Here is a 6,897-nt window from a genome sequence, read left to right as displayed (position 1 = left end):
TCCTTCTTAAATATCGGCAAAAATATACCGAAGCATATAAAAAGAAGGACAATTTAGAAACATGAAAATTCAAGTATATGGTCTTAATGTGAAAACAGGAATCAGAGACATAATTTAGCGCACATAATAATGTAAAATAACATATAAAAAGTTAAATTAGGGAAAACAGACATGACACAAAAAACTAAAGCACTTTCACTATGGAATACTGTAAAACTACGGGAATGATGTGTTCCGGAATAGTAAGAATAGCCTGCTTTTCCTGCGGCACCAGTCACAGGTGAAAAAAATCCAGTAAAAGTTAAGTTCGATAGGTTGTCATTCAGTAAGATGTGAAATATTGCTGAAGAATTTTGTCTCATATGTAAGATAGAAACTTTGTATCGATTTATAGTGAAACAACTGTAAAATATCTGTAGTTAAAATATCATCAAAGGGTTAATATATCTTTGACTCAAAAGCTTAATTAATAGCATATGTATCACGGCTTTACAAGGAAATTTCGTTTACAGATTCCAGACACAACAATACCGGATTAACTGTGAAATGTATCATCCATTGGATAGAGAAGTTGGAATATTGCCACTTCGAAAGAGGAAATTTACAATTTGGAAGTCAACAGTATCACATTTGTCGTAAAATCTCGATTTTTGAAACGTCCTGTATCATTTATGTATAGGTTTAGTTGTAAACCAGGTGTATAAGTTGTCTCTTTCATTTAAAAATAATAATCATTGAAATAGTAATCAAGAGAACCAAGGTTATAGTGGTAATGGAAAGAATGTAATCCAGGGACAAAGACCAGACATGGAAAACAGACATACACAACAAAGAACATAAAGTAACTAAAATCATACATACAATTAAGAGTAAAATATGAAATGAGCTTTTGATATTTCTATTGCAATTTTGTCATTGATTGTTACATTCTCACCCTTTGGGGTACATATTTTGTCTAGATTGTTACATTCTCACCCTTTGGGGTACATATTTTGTCTAGATTGTTACATTCTCACCCTTTGGGGTACATATTTTGTCATTGATTGTTACATTCTCACCCTTTGGGGTACATATTTTGTCATTGATTGTTACATTCTCACCCTTTGGGGTACATATTTTGTCTAGATTGTTACATTCTCACCCTTTGGGGTACATATTTTGTCTAGATTGTTACATTCTCACCCTTTGGGGTACATATTTTGTCTAGATTGTTACATTCTCACCCTTTGGGGTACATATTTTGTCATTGATTGTTACATTCTCACCCTTTGGGGTACATATTTTGTCTAGATTGTTACATTCTCACTCTTTGGGGTACATATTTTGTCATTGATTGTTACATTCTCACCCTTTGGGGTACATATTTTGTCTAGATTGTTACATTCTCACCCTTTGGGGTACATATTTTGTCATTGATTGTTACATTCTCACCCTTTGGGGTACATATTTTGTCTAGATTGTTACATTCTCACCCTTTGGGGTACATATTTTGTCTAGATTGTTACATTCTCACCCTTTGGGGTACATATTTTGTCATTGATTGTTACATTCTCACCCTTTGGGGTACATATTTTGTCTAGATTGTTACATTCTCACCCTTTGGGGTACATATTTTGTCTAGATTGTTACATTCTCACCCTTTGGGGTACATATTTTGTCATTGATTGTTACATTCTCACCCTTTGGGGTACATATTTTGTCTAGATTGTTACATTCTCACTCTTTGGGGTACATATTTTGTCATTGATTGTTACATTCTCACCCTTTGGGGTACATATTTTGTCTAGATTGTTACATTCTCACCCTTTGGGGTACATATTTTGTCATTGATTGTTACATTCTCACCCTTTGGGGTACATATTTTGTCTAGATTGTTACATTCTCACCCTTTGGGGTACATATTTTGTCATTGATTGTTACATTCTCACCCTTTGGGGTACATATTTTGTCTAGATTGTTACATTCTCACCCTTTGGGGTACATATTTTGTCTAGATTGTTACATTCTCACCCTTTGGGGTACATATTTTGTCTAGATTGTTACATTCTCACCCTTTGGGGTACATATTTTGTCATTGATTGTTACATTCTCACCCTTTGGGGTACATATTTTGTCTAGATTGTTACATTCTCACCCTTTGGGGTACATATTTTGTCTAGATTGTTACATTCTCACCCTTTGGGGTACATATTTTGTCATTGATTGTTACATTCTCACCCTTTGGGGTACATATTTTGTCATTGATTGTTACATTCTCACCCTTTGGGGTACATATTTTGTCTAGATTGTTACATTCTCACCCTTTGGGGTACATATTTTGTCTAGATTGTTACATTCTCACCCTTTGGGGTACATATTTTGTCTAGATTGTTACATTCTCACCCTTTGGGGTACATATTTTGTCATTGATTGTTACATTCTCACCCTTTGGGGTACATATTTTGTCATTGATTGTTACATTCTCACCCTTTGGGGTACATATTTTGTCTAGATTGTTACATTCTCACCCTTTGGGGTACATATTTTGTCTAGATTGTTACATTCTCACCCTTTGGGGTACATATTTTGTCATTGATTGTTACATTCTCACCCTTTGGGGTACATATTTTATCATTGATTGTTACATTCTCACCCTTTGGGGTACATATTTTGTCTAGATTGTTACATTCTCACCCTTTGGGGTACATATTTTGTCATTGATTGTTACATTCTCACCCTTTGGGGTACATATTTTGTCTAGATTGTTACATTCTCACCCTTTGGGGTACATATTTTGTCTAGATTGTTACATTCTCACCCTTTGGGGTACATATTTTGTCTAGATTGTTACATTCTCACCCTTTGGGGTACATATTTTGTCTAGATTGTTACATTCTCACCCTTTGGGGTACATATTTTGTCTAGATTGTTACATTCTCACCCTTTGGGGTACATATTTTGTCTAGATTGTTACATTCTCACCCTTTGGGGTACATATTTTGTCTAGATTGTTACATTCTCACCCTTTGGGGTACATATTTTGTCTAGATTGTTACATTCTCACCCTTTGGGGTACATATTTTGTCATTGATTGTTACATTCTCACCCTTTGGGGTACATATTTTGTCATTGATTGTTACATTCTCACCCTTTGGGGTACATATTTTGTCTAGATTGTTACATTCTCACCCTTTGGGGTACATATTTTGTCTAGATTGTTACATTCTCACCCTTTGGGGTACATATTTTGTCATTGATTGTTACATTCTCACCCTTTGGGGTACATATTTTGTCTAGATTGTTACATTCTCACCCTTTGGGGTACATATTTTGTCATTGATTGTTACATTCTCACCCTTTGGGGTACATATTTTGTCATTGATTGTTACATTCTCACCCTTTGGGGTACATATTTTGTCTAGATTGTTACATTCTCACTCTTTGGGGTACATATTTTGTCTAGATTGTCACATTCTCACCCTTTGGGGTACATATTTTGTCTAGATTGTCACATTCTCACCCTTTGGGGTACATATTTTGTCTAGATTGTTACATTCTCACCCTTTGGGGTACATATTTTGTCATTGATTGTTACATTCTCACCCTTTGGGGTACATATTTTGTCTAGATTGTTACATTCTCACCCTTTGGGGTACATATTTTGTCTAGATTGTTACATTCTCACCCTTTGGGGTACATATTTTGTCATTGATTGTTACATTCTCACCCTTTGGGGTACATATTTTGTCTAGATTGTTACATTCTCACCCTTTGGGGTACATATTTTGTTAATTGGCATTTGGTAGACCAGTTCAAATGGATGTATCTGGTCAGTTGATATGTAACTTTGACCTCAATATCAAAGTCAATCTTTTACAGGATGTCAAGTCTGTAACTAAGTTTATAGAATTTTAATATTTAGATTGTCCTTTGTCTGGCTATGCATAGTTTGGGTCACCTTTGTTTTGGTGGATACAAGTGATAGTTTCTATATCATCACGGCTAGTTGTTTTAATATTCCAGCTAAATACCAAGCTTCACATTATGTTTATTGAGCAATGTGTATGTTAGAAGTTAAAAGGCGCTTATAAAAGAAAAATGTTATATTTAAGGTAATGCAATACACACAAATTTCCCATCAGATACTTACTCAGTCAGTTGCATCGATTACATATCGGAGGAAATGCCGATATGTCAATGATGGGACAATACATATACATAAAAAACAAGTATATGACCTAAAGTTGAAAACAGGAAACAGTAACATAAACGATATACAGTAAAAAATGAAATACAGTTATATATAACAACTGAAGATAAGCCAGACAAAGCATCACACTAAAAAACAAAATCACGAGCCAAATGAACTTTCACAAATCTCAGGGTGACATCTGTTGCTCTGAAATAATCAGCATGACCTGCTCCGCCAGCAACACCCGTCTCATTGCAATTAAGTAAAATCTGATATGAGTATAGCTACAAGAATGTAGCTTCCCGACACACCCTGTTAAGGCAGAGTCAAGGCCAACCTATAGCAAAAGAGAAACTCCATGTATGATTCACTACTGCAGGGGCAATATCATGCTATTTAACAAAGTTTCATGATATATAAGTAATATGGGAATGATTGAAAGTCACAATGGTCAATTAAATGGAGAAGATCAATACATAGGACAATTAATACCTCGATTGCTGAAGGGTTGAACTTTACAATCATGTATTAATAAACTATGTGCAACTCAACTAATGAAGAGTTTTGTTTAGGATGTAAAATGTAGCCCTGTTTTATTTTAACGTCCTTACATGATGCTAGTTTAATTTAGTAGATAAAATGTGTTTGCATCGTTGTAAGTCATAAGACATAACTATGGAGCTCCTCCGACATAAGATGTAACTTATTTTGTTTATATTGTTGGCACAAAATGACGCAACATGAAATAGCACTGAAAATACATGATGTTTGTCAGAACCAAATCTTCATGTTCTGTCCAAGTACTGTGAACGTGTTCTGAAACTGTTTGTTTGTTGGGGTTTAACGTCCGAGCAGCAATATTTCAGAATACGGGTTTAAAACTCCATACAAACTGAAAAGTTACCATACCAAATAAGCAAATCGTTAATATTAATTAAAATGGATGCGTACTCAATGTCATTATTTTCGTCTCTAAAATAAGAATGAACAAGAACCCAGATAATTGAAACTATTCGGTTAGTTATAAAAAAAAAATTGCATAAACTGTTGTTTTTAAAGTATTAAAGTTTAGTGAGTATCGGCAAAAAAATGCCGACGTATCACACATTGGAAAATTTTGAGATATCAATCTCATTAAATGGCATAAGGATGGAAAATATTAAACAGAGAAGATCGGTACTTCTTTTGTGAAGGACTCCTTTTTACAGCGAAATTAAATACAAATCGATAAATTATTTGTTTATGTTTGGATTGTAAAATATATTAATGGTAAAGTTTTTCTTGGAACAAAGAGAGAAGTAAATACCACTGCACTAGAACGACCCAATCTCATTTCTGTGTTTAAATGCCAGTAAATTTAATATAACTGTAGTACTTATCAGTTTATTCTATGCTTTTATATTTGTAGCTTTTCACCTTTATCTTGTATATAAATGAATGTCAATCTAAGTAATGAATATAGAGTGCTGCAGTTGGTACTTTTCCTGACAATGCACAACGACTAGGGTTAATTATTTCTTTCGACAACATTTGTTCAATTTTAAACAATCGAAATATGAAACGAACAAATGTCCATGGACGAAACATAACCGAGAACACAAAATACAAAACGCCAAGAATGCTATGTGTTAAATAAGTAGAAAGCATCTTGGTGGGGAAAGCATTTGATTTTTTAGTTCAGTCGATGGAAAAAATATGCTTTAAATGACGTAATTAGGTGCAATATCTGGTGGTTGACCAGGTTCACCGGTAGGGTAAGCGTGCTCTGCTTTTCTATCAACACCCGCCGAGTTGCTCATAAAATATCAAGTCCAGGGTAGACGAAAGAGGAAAGAAAAATTATGACACGTTGAACAAATCAGTTTTCATGATGCAGATGGGTACACCGTAACGATCACGGGGTTCACATCATTATATCCCCCTGTATGGCTACTTTGTCTTCTGTTAAGAAACTGAAACTTTGTTATTCTGTTTAACCGTTGTTCTCCAAGATTCTCTTAGATGCTTATTATTCTTAACATGAGCAATTTTGAATTCATAGCTAATAAGTCGTCCCCGTTTATCAAATGCGTATGGAAAAGAAATGTATAGCGCATAACAATACCGGAGACGAGACGAAATCCGGACGCCAAGTATTGTCTACTTTCGCCTGTACCTAAAGGATTTTAAAAGCACATGATCCCACGTCAAACACGTAATTTACTTTCATCAATGTTTTATTATATTTTTATCGCACTCTTTATTTGTTATTTTGTTTTTGTTTTATTTCTTTAAAACTTGCAGACATTCTATTGATCATTTCTTAATACTGATTCTTTTTTATTAATCTCCCGATTTCGGTAGTTAATAATTTTACGGAATGGAATTTCAATAATTGAATCCTATTTTAATACTGCTGACGCTAAAAGTTTGTCCAAATTATAATATACATAGTTTATATCATCTTTTTTAGTATCAGCCGGAAAACTAATGTAGAAAAATTAAACACATTTAGTTGCTTTTATTCAGGTGGCCTATTTCAACATTTTATTTTTGTCATGATATACCTATGGTTAAATATTACTAAAGGTTATCTTAATATCAGGTTTAGTCCAATCAGCTGACAAGATGATAAGGAAGTGGTTCTGATTGGATGGAATGGTTTGCTAATAGGAAGAATCGAAGTCTGTTTCCATTTAAATGTTTACGGCATAATAAGATGGTACTTTACCATAACTTAGCAGTTT

Source organism: Perna viridis, chromosome 8 (genome assembly GCF_037379345.1).
Source record: "Perna viridis isolate PV_CMFRI_1.1 ecotype Kerala chromosome 8, ASM3737934v1, whole genome shotgun sequence".
Taxonomy (NCBI): domain Eukaryota; kingdom Metazoa; phylum Mollusca; class Bivalvia; order Mytilida; family Mytilidae; genus Perna; species Perna viridis.
This window is presented reverse-complemented; position numbering follows the sequence as displayed.